This window comes from Odontomachus brunneus, unplaced genomic scaffold (assembly GCF_010583005.1).
Source record: "Odontomachus brunneus isolate Ranch 3 - 2012 unplaced genomic scaffold, Obru_v1 Obru_scaffold_046, whole genome shotgun sequence".
In the NCBI taxonomy this organism is placed as follows: Eukaryota; Metazoa; Arthropoda; class Insecta; order Hymenoptera; family Formicidae; genus Odontomachus; species Odontomachus brunneus.
Window position 1 is genome coordinate 1,580,639 of NW_022639496.1, and position 22,074 is coordinate 1,602,712.

The following is a 22,074-nucleotide window of genomic DNA, read 5'->3' on the forward strand; positions in this document are numbered from 1 at the left end:
ATATATATATATATATATATATATATATATATATATATATATTTATATTTATATTTATTTAAAGACAATAATAAGACTTATTTATATTTATTTAAAGACAATAAAAATTGTTTTCTTGCAACATAAATAAAATATTTTGTTTGACCCATTTTTTAATATCCAAAACCGGCAAAAATTGATATTAAACTTGGCATTAAAATTGCCAATAAACGAAATCGGCAAGGAATACATTTAAAGAAACATTTGTCATTACAACTTCGTGAGAAGTTAATTTTATTTTCTCCGAATAATTTTCGATTTATCTTCCAAAAACCAAACAGCACTCTAACACCTGAAGTCGCCCTCTACACTGAGAGAAAAATGTATGATATTTGGAACTATAATGGCATAGTAAAATGGTTATAGTTAGGAATATAATTTTTATGATAAATGTTATCATAATTTTTGTAATATTTACAATGTAAGTATAGTATAACTGATCCGTGTAAAATTTTTACCAAGAATTATAATTATTTGAAATAAAAAATATAATAAGGTAGCAAATATTGAATGGTAAGAGAAATTAACTATTTTATATAGTCAATATAATTGGAATATTTGGCAAATATAGGTACTACATGTAACTATATTCTCAAAGCGTGCTTTACTGTATATTACATAGAGTATATTACATAGAGTATTTAAATAATAATTTCTATGGTAAATGTTACCATAATATTTGTAATATTTACAATGTAAGCATAGTATAACTGATCCGTGTAAAATTTTTACCAAGAAATATAATTATTTGAAGTAAAAAATATAATAAGGTAGCAAATATTGAATGGTAAGAGAAATTAACTATTTTATATAGTCAATATAATTGGAATATTTGGCAAATATAAGTATATGTAACTATTCCTAAAAGGTGCTTTACCATATATATAGAGTAATAAGATGGTGACTATAAATCTGTGTTCAACCTACTATATTTTCATGTTTAGATGAACTATACATATATGTTTGAGGCCAAAACGAACTATAAAATATAGTGAGATTACAGTTATTCCAACTATTTTTTTCTCTCAGTGTACGTGTCCAAACGGTCGCGCGCGCATAATCACTTGGACATTTCTCCGGCATTTAAAAAGTGTTCCCGATCAGACCTCGCGCCCGGCCGGTCGATCGATGCGCCGTCGCCGGCAAAAACGACGATATCGCCGTATGCAAATACAACGCTCGGCCGCTCGTTCGCAAAGTTGCAACGCCGATCCTTTATCGCGCGCTACGAATTCATGGCGATATTTGATCGCACGACTCGCTCGCTGGCCTTAATGAGAGCGAGTTCGATCGAATAAAGGCCATCAGGGTCCGTCGATCGTTTGGGTCCTCGTGGCACGACCGCGCGCCCGCGCCATAAAGGCGCTCCTCTATATTTAGCCACGGCGTCGTATATATTCCCCACCTACGTCGCGTACGTACGCGCCCGCTCGTGTTTTACGAGACCGTAGCATGCCTTCATTATGTTTACACGGGCTGCGAAATTGTCGCACGGCGAAATTGCCGGCCTGGAAACGTCGATCGTCGACGGCGCCGTTCGTCGATCGCCTCGTGTTATCCTCGAAGCCGCAACACGTGTCGCGCGATTTACGAAATATGACCCGTCGTGATTTCTCCTAATCTCAGAAACTTCCCTGCATTACCGCGCATTTTTCTCTTACACTTGAGAGAAATAGTTGAAATAAATATAATCTCACTATATTTTATAGTTCGTTTTGACCTCAAACATATATTTATAGTTCATCTAAGCACGAAGATATAGCAGAATAAACACACATTTATAGTCACCATCTTATTATTCTATGTGTATAGTAAAGCACGCTTTGGGAATATAGTTACATGTACCCATATTTTTCAATTGTATTGACTATATAAAATAGTTAATTTCTCTTACCATTTAATACTTGCTACCTTACTATGTTCTTTTTATTTAAAATAATTATAATTCTTGGTAAAAGTTTTACATGAGTCAGTTATACTATGCTTATATTATAAATATTACAAACATTATGGTGACATTTACTATAAAAAAGATATTATTACTCTATATGTATAGTAAAGCACGCTTTGGGAATATAGTTACATGTACCCATATTTTTCAATTGTATTGACTATATAAAATAGTTAATTTCTCTTACCATTTAATACTTGCTACCTTACTATGTTCTTTTTATTTAAAATAATTATAATTCTTGGTAAAAGTTTTACATGAGTCAGTTATACTATGCTTATATTATAAATATTACAAACATTATGGTGACATTTACTATAAAAAAGATATTATTACTCTATATGTATAGTAAAGCACGCTTTGGGAATATAGTTACATGTACCCATATTTTTCAATTGTATTGACTATATAAAATAGTTAATTTCTCTTACCATTTAATACTTGCTACCTTACTATGTTCTTTTTATTTAAAATAATTATAATTCTTGGTAAAAGTTTTACATGAGTCAGTTATACTATGCTTATATTGTAAATATTACAAACATTATGGTGACATTTATTATAAAAAAGATATTCCTAACTATAATCTTTTTACTATGCCATTATAGTTCCAAATATCATACATTTTTCTCTCAGTGTGATTATTCGAGGAAATGAAGGACGGAGGATGCGCGGATCATCGAGAAACATGAATATTCCAAAGCATATGCTTTACCCAAGAGCTACAGAGAAAGTATTGCACAATTTATTATATCGCTTATCCACGATATCAAGTGACGCAATAGCGTCGCGACGCCAAGCGCATAAAGACGAGTAAGGTAAACGGCAGTTAATGACAGTATCCTAGCTAGTGACACTTTGAAAATATTTTACATTACAAAATCTCGGTTTGACTTCTTCATACTTTAGTAATATTTTAAAATATTCTGCTGGTCATTTATTATTTTTTTGTAATAGTTTTATCGTAAAGTTTATTATCTTTCAAATATCTCGTAATTATAACATGAAGTACATTGACTTGTAAGCTTTATCATGTGTTTCATGGCCGACCGCTTATAAGACATTGTGAATGACGAGCGTGATCAAATATTAATAATTTTGAGCATTTATGTTAGTATTAGAATAACTTTAAACGAATTATTAAAGATTATTGTGAACTGATAAGCAAGTGAGTATGTGCTAGTAGATTAACATTTCGGATTAAATTCTGGCTGTCACTAATTAACACACAAGAATACGATAATGTCCCAATCACTGACAGGCCAGTATAAAATAATGTAAAGAATGTTAATTCTGTACTTTTGGATGAGTATCTAAAAATTCCTGGAACCTATAGTCTTTTCATCAATAAATGCGTTCAAGTGCGTTTAATCTATAGTGTAATATTTACGTCGATATAATCTGATAAGGAAGGAGGGAAGGGCAATCGTCATTCTTTTGTACCAATTATTGACATATTTTGCTTACATTTCGAGAATGTTCAAAAATACCAACTTATGAATATTAGATGCAATCTAATAGATTAAGTAAAGTAAGAACAGTCAGACTTATTTCATTCACAGAAAAACTAAATAAATAAGCAATAATGGAACCGTTATCACTATTTTGGACAAGTATATCACATAGTACCAGTCAATGATAGGGAACGTATACTGTCCCAATAAGTGACACGGTGTTTGACGTGTTATTAATTGGGAAAGCCTAAAATTGAAAGTGTCATTAACTGGGACAGTTAATTGATTTCAATTTTCCAATTAAATTAAAAAAGTACGTTTGTATATCGGAAATATATGACTATAGCACAAATAAAAGTTCTATTTTTCACTTACAAGTGACAGATTTTTTATTGAAAATGACATGGTCACTTAATTTCGTCACTTTCATCAAAGTTTAAGTATGTCACTAATTGAGACGCTCACCTTATCCGAGAATGACAAATCCGAGATATGACTATGTTCATGCACTGAGAGAAAATTATAGTTGCTTTCGGCGTCAACTATACTTTTTTGTGATTTTAACCACAAAAATAATTAGAAGAACCATCTTTCTAATAACACTTACTAAAACAGTTCCTCTAATTATTTTTGTTGTTAAAATCATAAAAAAGTATAATTGATGCTAAAAAAAAACTATAATTTTCTTTCAGTGTGGTATATGACGATCGCGACGGTACCAAGATCAAGCAACGGACTAGCGTCGCGACGCCAATGAAGCGACACGGTAGTCTCGCGAAGTCAAGTGCAAGCGCGAAGCAACGCGGCCTACCGTGTATAATTACGCGCCGGCTTTGGTTGAATGTAGGTTAAATTCTTATTTCGGCTATAACGGTTGAATTGACGAAGTTCTGAAGGGACTTAATCGATTCCTTGGGTTTACATTACATGATAAAATTGTCTTTACTTTTGCTCTACGTGCTCCAGAAGTTGAGCTATCTTAGTTCAAAGTCTGAAATCGTAAATTTACGCGTAAGAAACGTCTACTCACCACAGAAATGTCCGTTGACATATGTTCTCCGTTAGATGGCGGGATGGTGAGAGTTACGATTACCGATTTACCGACTTGTAACTCTCATCGCGGTGGAGTCGAGTGATATATAAAGACAAGTATCCGAGAATGACAGATCCGAGACGTGTGGCCGAGATGTGACTATGTTCATGTTATATGACGCTCGCGACGCTTTTCCGGAGTTTTATTTTTGCGACGATCGTACTTCCAACTAAAATATCTCGGGAAATAAAGCCGCAATGGAAAATCTAATTGTTTTTCTGACGGAAACGTTAATATAAGCTTTCAATTGCAACCAATCTGGTAAAAATTAGTACGGTCAATCCTGAGATTTGAAATTATCACAACCCAAAATACAAGTTTTCAGCGGCCGAATTTTCATTCCAAGATATCAATTGTTTATCAAAGCAAACAAAGAATAAGACAAATAAGAGCAAATTGCCGATCTTAATGGCGAAAATCACAAATTAATAAAAGCTTGTGATATATTTATTTAAGTACAAAAATTCAGATGTTTCGATCCCAGTTTCGGAACCTCTTCAGTATACTTTTTGCACTTAAATAAATGTATCACAAACTTTTATTAATTTGTGATTTTTGCCCTTAAGATCGGCAGTTGACTCTTATTTACCTTATTCTTTGTTTGCTTTGATAAAGTTTCAAGAGTCTCAAAAGTCCTATAACTTTGATTTATCAATTGTTTAAACCTTTTTTACAACATGTGACAAAGTTTAGGTCTCTTATACATTATATTGCGGCGATAACGCTCTAATGTCGTTTTTAAATGTAATAATTGAGGTACGTTTTGAGATACATATATTAAGCGACGGCCTGTATGAAGTTAGCCCCCAACTTTTCAAATTTAATAATTTTGACAGTTGTGCTAATTTGTGCTAGGTTTGTGCTACATTGTGCTCGAATTATAAATTTTTAATACGAAAAATGAGCAAGAAAAATGGAAAAAACCGCTTTTTTGGTAGCTCCCCACTTTTCGATTTTCGAAATTTTTTTTATTGTGTTAGGTTGTGCTAAGTTGTACTAACATTGTGCTAAAGTAGTATCTTCGAAAAATAATCACGAAAAAAATAAAACGAAAAAAACGATTTTAGGAAAAAAAGAAGAAAAGTAAGATTTACACTCGTATAAGTCAACCAAACGATATACAATTATATATCTGAGTTGTACTAGCCTAGTACAAGTCAGGACAAGTTTCAGTTTCACCAGCACAAGAATCTAAAAGGCACTTTACTCTTGAACGCGGCCCTTCGCGCTCGCAGTCTGTCATTAATCACTACTTCTAGACTTTGTATTGACTCAGAATTGCATATCTGAGTTGTGCTAGGCTAGCACAAGTTTCAGTTTCGTCAGCACAAGAATCTAAAGAGCACTTTACTCTTGACCACGGCCCTTCGCGCTCGCAATCTATGCCATTAATTACTATTTCTAGACTTTGCATCGACTCAGAATTGCATATCTGAGTCAACGCAAAATCTAGAAGTGGTGATTAATGACAGACTGCGAGTGCCAAAGGCCGCGGTCAAGAGTAAAGTGCCCTTTAGATTCTTGTGCTGGCAAAACTGAAACTTGTGCTGACTTGTACTAGGCTAGTACAACTCAGATATATAATTGTATATCATTTGGTTGACTTATACGAATGTAAATCTTACTTTTCTTCTTTTTTGCCTAAAATCGTTCTTTTCGTTTTATTTCTTTCGTGATTATTTTTCGAAGATACTACTTTAGCACAATGTTAGCACAACTTAGCACAACCTAATACAATAAAAAAAATTTCGAAAATAGAAAAGTGGGGGGCTACCAAAAAAACGGTTTTTTCCATTTTTCTTGCTCATTTTTCGTATTAAAAATTTATAATTCGAGCACAATGTAGCACAAACCTAGCACAAATCAGCACAACTGTCAAAATTGTTAAATTCGAAAAGTGGGGGGCTACCAAAAAAACGGTTTTTTCCATTTTTCTTGCTCATTTTTCGTATTAAAAATTTATAATTCGAGCACAATGTAGCACAAACCTAGCACAAATCAGCACAACTGTCAAAATTGTTAAATTCGAAAAGTGGGGGGCTAACTTCATGCAGGCTAAGCGACGCGTCTTTAACCGTACGTAATCATGGCAAGAACGCGAGGAAACAATTATCAGTGACGTTAAGCCACACGACAAAAAGCCGCTTTTGCGGTGATAATAACGGTATATCGATTATCAACCGCTCATCTCGATATACGACCGCAAACATGGCCGTGTAGTTATATCTCTGGCATGCCATCTTAAATATCGATTTACTTGCGTGCACGATTATGTGACAGTAGGTTATCACGACTGGCTACGAAATTAACGACAACATCGACTCTGTACGTGTAACGTCCGCGGAACGAGATCGAATCGGGATCTCGGCTATTGTTGTCAATTTGAAGTCACGTCCGCGACCTGCCGCGGTGCGGATCTGCGCTTTCCAATCCGCATTTGCGGGCCGCAATACTCGCGGCTTGTAACGTGTGGATATAGCCGGCGATGCGATCAATCGTTTCGGCTTTGTTCCATCTGTACGTTTGAGAATTCGTGTTAGTCTCCGGCGCGGAGGAATTTTCCGACGACCAAACTTGTTTAAAACCGCGGTCAGTTGTGCGGCAAGAAAGTAATCGTAGCCACCGCAGTGTAGCCGTGAACGAAGGTTACAGGAAGATCGCTTGCTTACGTTCAGTTGCGCTTTTAAAGTCACGCAGAGACGCGCCAAATGGCCTGTTTTTTAATAGTAACACGATTTCAAATTTTGATTCTATGTTAAACCTTGAATTCTACAATGCAATTAGGAGTTAGCAAAGTAGGTTTAATTCTAATGATATAACTTACTCTTATTTTGACTCTGACGATGTCCGAAATTTCTTTTTTCACTTTCTTTAACGTCAAAATAGGTTCTATTATAAGCTTTAGAATATCAAAATAGGTGTTGAATGGAATAGTAAGGCTGAAAGTAGAATCAAAATTTCGACTCGGAAATTGATGAAATTATCGCAACTCCTTTTTATGCCTAGTAAGCAATAAGAGACAAGTGGTAAGCCAGTTCATAATCGCATTTGCAGAAAGTTCATGAGGAAGCCATCCTCTTTCTTTCTGGATTTTTCTCAGTGCTTTCAAATAGCAGAATACTATTGATTCATCATTCATCAACTTCAAGCTGTCCTTTTGTTTTGTCTGGGCTGAGTGTTTGAGCCGAGTTTCTTTTGAACAATGCTTTCAATTCGTTGTTTTCTATCTGGTTTGAGTGATCAGAACGTGGCTTGTCGCTGACATAGTAATCCATTTCTAAACCTTTTAAACCACAGACAGCAGCGGGCACAATATTCTCTCCGTAAATCTCACAAATCTGTCTTTAATTGTTGCAGCAGTTTCACTTCGATTAAAGTGGTAAAGCATGAAAAGATGGACTTTATCTGGTTCCATTTTGAATTACATTAAATATAACGTTTTATTCGAAATTATGTATTCTCAATCATCAATTCTGAACGAATATTGTCAGCATTCACGGAAAAAAAGATTTTACTGCCGCATCTAATCATGTTTGCTGAATTTATGGTTTATGCTGAATTTAAGTTTGCCAAAAATATTGTATATGTGTGTGTTGCTGTAACTAAAAATTTATTGCTGTAATCAAAACCTTTGCTACTACATCGATCTCATAGCTAACATGTCTACTGCAGCTATACTTTTAGACATTTATATGTTATAAAAGAGATTTAGCTACCACAGATTCTTGTTGCCGCAGCTTATTTTCTTTTTCCGTGTTTAAAAGCTGAAAGGCAATTTAAAGGAAAACAATTTACTAAGTCGCTACTACAGTCATCTATTAATGACTTTACGAACTTTTGCAAACACATAATATATTATAAAAACTAAAATATTGATTTTAGTCTTATGAGTATCGTGTACGGGAAACTTTAAAAAACTATTATTAACTGTTTATTATTATTTAGACAACTATTATTATTATACCATAAATTTTTATTTACAATTTGTTTAGTTCTCTCTTTGAATTACTGAATATGATAACCCTTTTTTCCATACATATGGTTTTTTAGAATTATGATTAGGCTGTGGATTTACTCGTCTGCCTAGTTCAGGATTACGGTTAGATATCGATGATAGCTAGCGAATGTTGACGGTATCCGGCATTGTATATCTTAAAATTAAAGCATACGTTGCTGGATACCGCATATGCATATACATACACTGAGAAAAAAGCGGTTGGATTGAAAATCGGCGGTCAGCGACCATCAAAGAAATATTGAATCTATTCAACAAAATACATGTTACAACAATAAGTTGCGTTGAAATCTATTATATCAGCGCAATTTATTGTTGCATTAACATATATTTTGTTGAAATCTACTATATCGCAATTTATTGTTGCATTAACATGTATTTTGTTGAATAGATCCAATATTTCTTTGATGGTTGCTGACCGCCGATTTGGTCAATCCAACCGCTTTTTTCTCAGTATATACATATTTCTTGTACATATAGATCTTATATAAATATATGCTGTTTTGTTTGACTATATCTGATAGAAAACATAACTACGTATATACTGAAATCTTTCTGCAAACGTTTCGTATATTTTTAAGCTTCTCTCTCAATTCAGTCGTAAAAGTACAGCAGTATTCTTCGAAATTTTCTTGAGCGCAGCAAACACACGTTCAGTATGCACGAACTATAAAACTTCAGGCAAATATTTATGCTAACAGATAGCTCGAGATGTCAATTTTTTTATCATTTTCATCACATACTGAACAGTGCTCCAATTCATTTTTGCACGTAGGAACTTTCATTGTGTAAAAGCATTTCTAACTTTGTACAAACCATATGACGTAAACTTCGCAAAAAATTGTTAGCATTTTATCGATAAAGCCATCAAGTATAGCATCCTCTTCCTACACAACGCCTTAATATGACGCCTTCACGACGTCTAAAAGACGTCCTAAAATTTTTCAGACGTCTTAAAAAGTTGTCAAAGAAACGTCTTTATAACGTCTTCAAGACGTCTTATATTCCGATTTAAAACGTCTTAAAGATATTATTGTAATGGGCTCTCTACAATAAGCTATTAGTTATATGCCGCAAGCAAATTGACTAATCACAGTCGATTATTTTCAAAAATAATTGGTTCGTTAACTTGTCTTAAAATTAATAGCTTATTGTAAAAAGCCCATAAAACGTCTTGTTTGTGTCTTTAAAATGTCTTGCGTTATTTTAGAACGTCTTAATAGTCATCTTGCTTAGGACTACTTGACCTTTATATTTATGTATATGCTACTATAAATTTCTATAATTACATATACATTACAAAAAGGGAAGGATTTTATTTGTTATCACTTATTTGCTGCAGTCAGTTGAAAATTATGATTAGAGTGTGCTCATCCATTCTGCTGAAGATTAGGATTAGATATCGATGACATAACTTTAAAACATGCCGAATAGAGATATTTGGTAATGCATGATTTAAAATTTAAAACATACGCGATATCAGAGATATCATCAACATTGGCTTGCTGTCATCGATACCTAATCCTGAGGATGAGCAAATTCACAGTCTAACTATTATTCTCAAGAACCATCTATATGGAAAAAAGGAAATTCTCACTGCATTTAAAAGTAAACTGATCAAATTATAAAAATTTACTTTAATTTAATTACAAGATAGTACACAACGCTCGCAAAGATTAAGAGATCGTTATGATATTTGTTATAGCAACAGCGTGTATAGATTTCATAGTTGATAATGTAGACAGTCATACATAGTCTTAAAAATGTCATTCAATAAACGTCATAAAGACGTCTAAAATGAAATATCTTTAAGACTCCTTTTAGAAATGTCTCTTCAAAACGTTTTGAAAATGTTCTCTTCAAGATGTTTTTATTTTAGAGGTCTTTAAGATGTCTTAAAAACATTTGAAATAAGATATTTTTAAGATGTTTTTAAGATGTTTTTGGGTAACGTCTTAAAGACATAGAAAACAAGACATCTTTTAGACGACTTTTGGTAATGTCATAAAGACTCCTTTTAGAAATGTCTCTTAAAAACGTTTTGAAAATGTTCTCTTCAAGATGTTTTTATTTTAGAAATCTTTAAGATGTCTTAAAAACGTTTGAAATAAGATATTTTTAAGATGTTTTTGGGTAACGTCTTAAAGACATAGAAAACAAGACGTCTTTTAGACGACTTTTGGTAATGTCATAAAGACATCTTTTAGACACGCGTGTTGTGTGGGTTAATTGTTATCGTTACTTTTCTTTTTCTTTTAAAGCAGATCGACGTTTCCGCCGCAGCTGACGGAATTTAGGTCAGACGCTGCAGGCCGAAGTTATGAATGCCTCAACAACTTGTTACGCTTTCCGCCGCACATGCGTATCGTCGTAAGTTACTATTATCGCGAGTATAACTATATTTTCGCAGTTCAACGCTCCCTTCTGCCCTATTTTCGGCGGTCCAGAATGACGCAATCGTTCGAATGAGACCGAACGCTCGATCGAAAGCGTTCCAATAGCAAAATCAGCTGAACGCGCTCCAACGTGACCCACGAATCTACAAGCGCAAGTCGTAGTCTAAATTCATGATTAGTATAATGAGAAGAGAGGCTTTTTAGCTCTTTCTTCTCTAAAGCCAAAACTGACTTAATTCAGGCGAAAGGTATTCCCTCAGCGAATCCCAAACTTTAAGCGTTAATGTACTATTTCTGGCAGCGCGGGAAACGCCCCTTGCATGAAAGTACGTTACAGTGTTGGCTTTAAAGCAAAAGCCTAAAGGCTCACTGCACCTATTGTGAGCCGGGGACTTACGCATGCAAACGTCGCGTGCCAAGGTGAGTCGCTTCACTGTAAATTTAAACACAGCTGCTACCGTTGCTGCTGCCGGAGTCGCGGGGAAACATTCCGTGTAGGTATAAGCGGTGACTTTGAAACCGCGCTTCGGTATCGATTAAATGCCATTCCGAATGGTTATGCCCGCGTCGGAACGCGCGCTATTCCGCCGACAATGAGCATCAAGGTCGCGGCAACATTAACATTACGTTCTTCTATCTCCAGTGTTACGTGAGCACGCGCATAATAGCTTTATAGAGCAAAATAGCGGTGATTAAATCTCGCATGAACCAGCGCGATAGCGCTAACTCCACACCCCCGCCGGATATTTCTGTCGGGAAATCGCTCCCGCGCAGATGCTATCACCTTCACCATTTATTGCTTCTTTCTTTATACAGTATGTACAATCGATCATACTCTCCTTCGAATAAACATATGCGCACTATATGCATTTGACACGTCAGTATTTGACACGTATTATAATGATTACATAAGAATTTCAACAATGAATCTATTACTAAAAATTGGCTCGACCTATTAACCCTTAAACAAGGTGGCGTCAATGGTGACCTCATAGGTATATATTTTTCAATCTGTCGTAATTTTCGTGATATGTCTGGTGAAAGTTAGATATATAGAAAAAATATTTTTTTATATATTTTATATAAATTTTTATAATTACATATTTTTTAAGTAGTATACTTATCGCCATCGACAATGTTAACGACTTTAACTTTTAAAATTTTATACATATATATACGCGAGGACATAAATACGAGCCCAATATTTTTGAATTCATACTTTTTTCTGCACATTAAAATTTATATTATGCTGAATAAATATCAATTTAGCAGAAAAAGTTTTCGTTGTATAAAACTTTTTATTGTATAAATTTACTTTTATGTGTAAAAATTTGTACACGTATATTTGTACAGCTTATTTTGTTGATTGCTACAGAATAACTGAGGAGTAGTACTTAAAAAAAACATTTATCAAAAATGTTTAATGTATAAAATGATATTTTATACAATAAACAAGATAAGTCGTAAAAATGTACAAATTTTTAGGGACAAAAACAGTCCCAAGGCAGAAACAAAAGGATAAATAACTAACCAAACCAAACTAACCTTTATCACTATGATATTAAGGTATTTTGTCAAGACACATACATTTTTTGACAAAATATGCCAATATTGCGATGATACAAGTGGGATTGATATTAGGTTAGGTTAGGTAGCAGCTGCGTGCTGCAATGTTAGGTTAGGTTAGATTTGATTAGTTTCTACAATTTGGTTCCCTGAAAAAAACTTTGTCTCCAAATTTGTATTTTTATGACTTGCTTTGTCGCCTGCTACAGAAAGAAATTGCACTTTAGGTGAAAGAAAAAGTATTTCCAAACAATTATCATTGTTCTTGTACGATAAAAAAATTTATTGATGTATAAAATAAGTTGCTATTTACCCCAATACAAATTTTAAGGATTAAAATCGCCGAAGACGATAAGTATTTATATATATTTAAAAAAAATATGATATCTCTTTCATAAAATACATAACGTGGTAATTGACGGGAGAATCCACTGAAAGCATGACCACCACCAGCTTATATCGTTTCCAAATGTGACGTTATATACAGGGTGAATATTATATACCGGAACACCTGAATATCTCGAAAACAAAGCGTTGTATAAAAAAATGTTAAATACAAAAGTTGTAGGGTTTAAAAAGATCTATTTTATGATATTAGCAGTTTGACCTTGAGTTGCGTCATAAAGATCAGGTCAAGGTCACAATGATGTTTTTAAATGGATACCCCCATTTTTTATTGTATATTCTTGTAGCTTATCTCGAGAGCTTTCCAAAACACTATACTTAAGTATTTTTTCGTTAAGTACTTTTCGAGTTAAGAGGCTTCAAAGTTACGCTCTTTAGCATTAGCGCGCGTGGATACCGTAGTGACGAGCACGAAATTGACAAGAAAAACCTATTCTCTCTTTAATTTTCCGGACACAGAACCATCTTGCCTTAATCGGCCGGATATGATTTTCCTCTTGCCTTAATCGGCCGCGCGCTAATGCTAAAGAGCGTAAATTTGAAGCCTCTTAACTCGAAAAGTACTTAACGAAAAAATACTTAGGTATAGTGTTTTGGAAAGTTCTCGAGATAAGCTACAAGAATATACAATAAAAAATGGGGGTATCAATTTAAAAACATCATTGTGACCTTGACCTGATCTTTATGACGCAACTCAAGGTCAAACTGCTAATATCATAAAATAGATCTTTTTAAACGCTACAACTTTTGTATTTAACATTTTTTTATACAACGCTTTGTTTTCGAGATATTCAGGTGTTCCGGTATATAATATTCACCCTGTATATATTGCAGCCACACAACACGGTTTACTTGCTCCACAATTATCCTAATTAATCTCCTACCTCTAACCAGCCCTGCCCCTAAGAGCCGTACACTATTAACGCCACTGCAGCAACGCGCACACACCTTCCAATCAGGGATCGGATGTCGGCACACCTACGAGACGAAAGTCCTCTCACCAGAGAGTCGCTCGCGCTACCTTCACCGCCGTCACTTATCCGATAAGCGGCTCCGCTGTGGCCGATAACGTGCGCAGTGACGTAACAACCGAGACACTCACCTTCCACCACCGTGCGGTAGGTCGACCCACTTTACCCGTGAACGACCGACCAACGAACGAACGAGCAAACCAACCAACGGGCAAACAACAAACGAACGAACGAACGAACATACGAACGAACGAACGAACGAACGTACGAACGTACCCACGTAGGAACGTATGAGCGCACAAAACAAGCCTCACGCTACGTCGACCTATCGATCTCACCGCGTCTCGATATCCCTCCTCCGGGGTGAGTGGGTGAATTTCGCCCCCAACGTGGCCGTCAAACGGTGCTCAAGCGGCGCACGTTGTTGTTGTCAGTTCACGATACATTGTATCGTCGATCTAGTCTCGTTCACTTATCCAGGGCCAAGGGCTACACCTCTTCCCTTCGAGACAGGGCAAGGACGAGTCGTCACGACGCTGCCCGCCGTCACGTGACACACACAGGTCCACCTGAGCGACCGACACAGTCACGGTCGTCGCACAGCTGACGGCCGGCAACACAATGGAACTTAACCGTGGAACAAGGTGGAACGACGTGTTCACCCGGACGGCGCGGAACGTACGCACGCGAGGGCGATGCGGCTTTCTCAAAGCAGAGGTGTATTCCTCCGGGGTGCAGAGAGCGTGAAAGACGGACGTGCAGACACGGACGAACGGGAGGGCGTACGGGCGCGTGCGAGAGGAGAAATGAGGGCGCACGCAAGCGCAGCATCGTCGTCGCCGTCGTGCTCTTCGTCGTGGTGCTAGCTAACCTCGACTCGATATCGTGCACGTCTTCTCCACCGCCGTTACGTCGTTACGTCACCTTGTACGTGTTGCGTCATCAAGGACGCGTATGCGCACGTGGTCGGATACGTAGTATGGTGGATGTGGGATCTAGAAAAGAAGACTCTGCGTGACGGAAAATCGTCGAACGGAACATGCGAGAGAGAGAGAGGGGGGAAGGAGAGAGACAGGAACGTCGATGACTGAGTGCTAATTAGAGACCAACGGTGGAAACGTTGAATCTGGGACACTGTTCTCTCTTTTCGCTCGTTCTTCTTCGTGTTTTTTGTACTTGGACAGAAATAAGCTTGTATTTATCTTTCAGAGGGAGAAGCAGGAGGAAAACTAAGAATCGTATGCGTGCATGCGTAATTAAGGGCAGCTTCTGGTTTAGGAAACTAAAAAAATAAGGGATTTTTAAAAATATTTTTCAAAGAAATTAGTAAATATATCAATATAGAGTTTTGACCAAATGTTATTTATTGTTATTTTAAGTATAAAATAATTTCTTTTATTTAAAAATAATTGAAATTTTGTCGTCTAGGTTTTTTGTGCTGTGTGCGGTGTCGTTGGATGTTTCTGACTGGCGTAGAATATTATAGTTCATCTAATAATTTGAAACAAAAATGGAAAGAAAATTTAAAAACTATATTTGAGATTTTTTAAAATATTTTTCAAAGAAATTAGTAAATATATCAATATAAAGTTTTGACCAAATGTTATTTATTGTTATTTTAAGTATAAAATAATTTCTTTTATTTAAAAAAAATTGAAATTTTATCGTCTAGGTTTTTTGTGCTGTGTGCGGTGTCGTTGGATGTTTCTGACTGGCGTAGAATATTATAGTTCATCTAATAATTTGAAACAAAAATGGAAAGAAAATTTAAAAACTATATTTGCTGAAGTATGAAATCTCTGTTATATGCAGAAAGTCGAAATTGAAGAAATGGCGGTAATTCGAATTTATAAGTAATTTTCCTCTTTCTTCTTTATTTAGAATCCCGGGAAAAATATTAATTTTGGAATTTTTCCAAAGGGCAGATTTAAAAAAGTTCACTCCCCAACAAATATAATATAATTTTTAAATTTTCGTGTCCCATACATTGCAGACTAATATACGAGCTGTAAATGTTATCCAATTACATGCGTCCAGCGACATCGCACTCAGCATAAATAAAACAACATGGATAGAATTACAATTTTTTTATAAATATTTTATATTTGAGACAGAGATAAAAAGAACGAAAATCGTCCAATAACTGATATTTATTGCAACACTCATCAGCACTCTTGCTCGAATCCCATAAAATATCAAAGTATATGAAAATTTATTGATTATTTATTAATTATTTATCGATGATTATTTATTATTTATTCATTCCTTTTTTTTAATTCTCATACACTTTAATACTCGACAACATCCACGCAAGAATACCGAAAATAAATAAAATGCCGTCTACTGGATGTAATTAGGAATAAAAAGAGTGCTAATAAACGAAATCACCTGTTGATAGCACCTTTATCGTGATACAGCCTTCTCTCTCTCGATAGAGATCTTTATCTTACTTAACGGCACATCTTGAACTTCTTTCTTTCTTTCCCTTTATGTAAATAAAACTATCTGCTTTTATTGGCACAGATAAAAAAGTGAAGAATATAATACAAATAAAATACAGCGATATGTGCGAGATATCAGATTTTTTCTTGGTGTATTTATAAGCATTCCAAATGTTCCAGAGCGAGATAACGCTGCGACTTCAAAGCGTTATCTCGGTATAGATTTAACCTTATAGATACCGCGTATGGCATTTCGTGTTAACTTAAAACCCACATCGGCTCACCATGAATTATGTATGACTGCTGAGGAGAACAACGTGTATTCCGTAGTTTCCCAAAGCTACCTGGAAGGACATTCGTGAAACTCCATTTCATTATTTACACGAGAAGCCTCCCGGTCTCGACGGAATTCCCGACTTTCCTGAGAAACTCTTCTATTCTTTCAGAAAACTCAGGCTTCGTGCCTACAAAATGTGTGGAGTGTGTTTAGACATTTCGAGCTGTAATCTAGGAAGATAAAAATAAATATCACAAAAGACTCCATAATGTATAACGTAGTAGAAACGATGCGAGTTGACGGAGCTCGTAAGCGAAACATCACACGTTCCATTGCTCTTCCTCGTAGTCTTCATCTCTCTGCCGAGATGACGAATGGCGTTGACTTCGATAATAGCCGAGTCATTGGCTGCATTTTCGTGGCCGACTAAGCGCCTCGTCGACGATCGATTGACGATTGCACGTGACAACAGCACCTCTGACGTTCAACGACTGAACGATGAAAACAACAAGCGAAGGTGAAACGACCTAAAGGAGGAGAAGGTGATCGATGAAAAACACTCAGTCTACCAGGTCCGTTCTCCCACGTGTAAATAGTTCGTCACGGTCAGTTCATTCACGACGAAATCGAAGCGATTATCAGACACGTCGGGGCGCTGCGGATTGAGACAGGGTGGTTTGTACAATCACGCGGGATTGCATGTTACGCGCGTGTTAAAAGTTACAGCTTTAGATATTTTCACGTCATGGAACCGAGACACGAAGGAGCGCTCCGCGATGCCAGAGGACGAAACGGAAAGGAATAATTTGAAATTCGCGCGAAGAGCGTACGAGACAAGATTCTCTTTGAATACAGTAAAAATCTACGAGGACTCTCGTTTCAGGCGATATCCTTGTTATCGAGGTACAAGCAGAGCCCTCATCATCCCCCGCGAGCTCTTCCGCAAGTCGCTCCTCGCTGACTCGCGGCCGATAAAATCGCGTTCCCGCCAGAATTACCAACCCCTGTGCCACGAAATCGGGGTAGCCGAGGAGGGTCGGAAGGCGGAGGGACACGCGGAGGGTGGTTCGCGGAGGGTGAATTCGCCTGCGCGGGAGCCTTCCGTGCTTTGGAGGCTCGCCACAGGATGGCGACGCTTCTCACGGCACAGGAAGTGGCTTCGACCCCTGCTAAGGGCCAAGGGCGAATCGGCCAATCGTGGAAGGAGCGAGGCCGTAGTTTCTAGAATTCAACGGCTACGACCGCCATTTTCAGTTGTCCCTCCCAGTTCCCTCGCTGATCAACAGCTCTCCTTTGTCCGGCCGGTCACGATTTCGCCGGGGATCGCGTTGCGCAACGGCGACGGACGCATTAATGCAGATGCACGACGGTTGCGCGGCGCGAAAGCCGCAGACGGACAGACAGACAGACAGACAGGCAGGCGGGCAGACAGGATGGATGTCGCGGTCGCCGCGATGACGGGGACAATTCGGCGAACGCCGCGATCCACGACTCGACAAACGCCGACCGACGTGGGCGCTCAACTCTTTACAGGCCGCGATACCACAGAATGGGAAAGTGAAAGTTGGAAATATTGGGGATGGAAATGGAAAGTTTGAAATGTTGGAAATAAAAATGGGAAATGTGGAAAATCCTTCTCGCGGGACAACAAATTAAATGTCGCGCAATATTAACATTTCAATGGCAAATGAACCTCTTAGAAACCGATTGATTGCAAACTGGGCGCTTTCAGTGTTAAAAAATCAAGCACTAACCGCGTTTGAGCTCTAAAAAAAATTAAGAAAGTTACAAAAAGTAAAGTTTCTGAGAGACCCAAGTGGCAAGTATATTTGACAATCACTGAACAAATTAACAGATCGTTGGTCGATTACTTGAAGCATCACAACGAAGTCTGTTATTTTTCACCAATTATTTTTTATATTAGTTTACATTGGCATATTGTTGATTTATCGCTCTCAATATTGCCATTGCAGTCTCTGGCTTCGTATTCGCTCGTGCAAATGTACACCTATATTAAAATATATAAATAAATATTTATATCGGTCAAACATATAGCCAGTCGGATAAAAAAAACAAGTGAACAAATATTGTGAAACTTCCATGGAAGGGCGACACTCGTCCGACAACGACGAAGTTTTATTTTGATAATATTGCGCTAATTAAACTTTCATTTGCCGCATCTCATTCGTATGTCCCGGGGAGATCAAACTTACCCCGTCGGGACAGCGTCGAGTTTCTCGAAAACGAGAAGCATCGACACGGAAATCGCGAAGCCGACGAGCCGGCCACGCACCCCTGCGTCGCTCGTCCGTCGCCTCAATTATGCAAATCCACTGCTATAGAACAACGAATACGGCAACACGAAAAAAAAACGCGATTTACATATTGCGAAAATATGCATGCCATGGAGATGTAAATTGTATGACTATGCAAGTGGCGGCGGCGACGGCGGCCAGAGAAGCGTTTGCGACGAGAAAGGAAAAACGCAATCGAGGAACCAAGAAAATGCAGTCGCGGACAAAAGTGCGTCCAAGCCCGTAGGAGAGGCTGATCGCGACAAAGACTCAACAAGACTCTTCAGTTTGCACAAGACTCCGCAGTTGAACGACTGATTTAGCAATTGGTCCTAACAAAATCCCGCAAACCAGAAATCTCCGAAAGAAGCTCAAAATTGTAAGATGTCCTGTGAAAGTGATTCTCAGTGCAGACGTACCTACTTCCATCCTTTTATCCGTAACATCTGTTCTTGGCACATAGTGTCAAATTTCTATGATCGAATTTCACGGCAAGTCAAATTACTAGTAACTCAATCAATTACGAGCGAGCAGACGGGCTACACTGGGAAAAACGTTTAGTGTTTATAACTGTAATTGCAGTGAAGGATTTGTAACCAGGACTTTGTAGTGTTAAGATAAGCTTATATTATATGCACGGGGAGAATTCTATAGTAAAAATTACTACAAAATTTTGTAAACGAGGAACAGATGGACATTCTACAATAATTGACTGTGTTTTCACTTTATACATGCACGAAAAAAGAACTTATTTAATGCACGGAAGAAACAACTTACTTAGTGTAACTGGATTTTTTGTTACTTTGAGGGTAAATGAAAACGGTTATAAGAACAGAAAGGTTTCTGTTTCGACTGTTTTCAGCTGACTATTGCTCTCAGTTACCTCAATCGAGTTTTAATGCAACTGAATGTTCAGACAAATGTTTTCCATTACAACAAACAGAGGTATTATTTTTCGTTTTCCCGAGTTTCTTTTCTGTTTTACTCAGTGTCACTCAGTTATCCTAAATTTTACACGTTATGTTTACACGTGCTACTCATATTTCAGGAACTAAAATATATTGTTGAGAAAATTTGCTATGTTTCTCATACTGACAGATTACTCCCGCACTGCTACACGAAAAAAAATTTGATTAACCAGAAATCTTGTTTGGTTAGCCAGAATCTTGTTAACTTGAACAGAATTCTGGCAACTTCAATCGGAATTCTGGTTCGTTCATATTTCACTAGACATTCGGCTGATCCAACCTAAAATTTTTCTCCATGTAAAGAAAAACAGTAAAATCAAAAAGAAATTAGATAAAAAACACTGCAATACATTCTCTTTGTATGCACATTGCTACCATTATTTTTTCGTTAGAACAACTGAAATGCAGTGCAGTTGGCGCCGGAAATAACTGTAATTTCAACGACTAACTTTTTTCCTGTCCTCGATGATTCGAGGACGCAACCTCGCTCCAATCACCAGGGGAACTGATAATTCCGGCGCGACACCCACGCCGTGCGTCATCGATTTCCCTCGCGGGCGGGTCTCGATCCTGATGCGATCCTGACGCAATCATGAACGAACGAGGTCGCGACGGTGCGGCGCGGCGCGTATCAATCGGGCCGCGCACACGGCGTTATCAGTATTATTAGCGGGCGCGGTAGCAGGAAAGAGACAGAGGGGCCGGGAGGGAGGGAGGAAGGGGGAGAAAGAGAGAGCTGCGTCGCGCCAGCGAGGCCGCGCTACGTGATCGTGACGAGGCGACACGACGCAACGCGATCGCACACCATGGCAGGCACATGCGATCCTGATGACGCGGCGGCTGCCAGCGTCGACGGCGTCTGCGTGGCGACAGCTGGGCGTGCCATCTTGCACGTCTGCGTCCACTGCCCATGGTATCAGGCGAGCATGAACGCGGCCGCCACCAAAGAGACACACGGCCGGGAGGAATTACCACATCGTCGCTTAGGCAGCAGGCCTGTCCAACTGGCTCGTCATCGGGACGCGCCACCTCCTCGTTCACTGGCTGCCATCTAGGCGCGTTATCGCTCTTCGCGCACGAAGATGTATGAGAAAGTCGCGGCTCGCCTACGTGGACACGCGACAGCGTGGATCGAGGTCGATACGACACTGGCGAGTCGTGGCCGAGACATTGCTGGCGCAATGAGCATGTATCGCGCCACGCGTTTTGCGCCAATTGCATTCCTCAAGGTCGCGACTCGACGCGAATCGTACCGACTCACCGTGCCGATCTCGATACCTCGGCCGAGGGGCATCGCGAAAACGAGATAGTTCTGGAGAGGAAAGTGAACTCTCGACGAAGGCGTAATGAGACCGCGCGTACTACCGTGTTACGTGTACCGTAAACGTCGGTTAGTTCAGTGATACGAAAGAGGGACGACGAGAGTTGCCCTCGACTGGGAGAGACTGGGAGAGACTGGGAGACAGAGGGGTGGGAGGAAACGGCGCTGGAAAGGAGTGCGACCTCCTCGTGGGGATCGTTAGTACCAAACCAGTGCTGCCACGCGGGAGAGAGCCGCGCTCTCTCCCTACCGCTCTCTCTATCGTGTACTGTAGAAACGAGGAGAGGGCCTACGTTAGAACAAGGTCGCAGGAACGACAAGAAGTCGTCCGGAGCGCCGTGCAATCGACTGGTCGTCCTACGGATAGCTGATTAAGGTCGGCTATCCGCGGTTCCCCTCGCTTCGTCGTGGAGGGAGGTTCCGAAGCGACCGACGAGAGAAAGAGTGAGTCGCGGCGCTTATCGGCGTCGAAGAGCAGTTAACGCGTCGAATACCGCCGACGATCGCTGATGACCCACTGTTAAATATTGGAGGGTCAAATTTAAACCCATTTCTTGAGTTAAATAATATTTAGTTAGTTTTAACTGATGTAATGGATATAATGCATTTTAATAATCATATTATGACATCTGGAGTGAATTTAGTTTGTATCTGAGTCACTTCCAGCTCAAAACTCAAAAAATCAATTTTTTGGATTTTCGAACTTCCAGTAAGGAAGTTCCTTTGACAGAAACTTTATTAGTCAACTTGTAAAAGTTGCGTCCATTACGAATGACTCACATTTGTCAAATGACGGAATAGAAATACGAAAAAATGATCAAAATTTGCTGGAAGCAATATCATGTATACAGAGAAAATATCCTAATAAAAATTACAATAGAAT

General features: G+C 38.2%; 1 protein-coding gene across 6 annotated transcripts in view; it reads right to left on the reverse strand.

Moving 5' to 3' along the window:
• The window catches only part of LOC116844753 (ras-related protein Rab-37-like), a 556,153-nt gene that overhangs the window by 312,446 nt on the left and 221,633 nt on the right, over positions 1-22,074 (reverse strand). Inside the window, exon 1 of one of the 6 annotated variants that reach the window (XM_032816746.1) lies at positions 16,616-17,354. The exons of 1 other annotated variant lie outside the window; for it this stretch is intronic. The gene's annotated coding sequence lies outside the window, so the exon portion shown is untranslated. 4 more of the 6 variants (XM_032816742.1, XM_032816745.1, XM_032816743.1 and 1 more) reach the window with 4 other exon arrangements.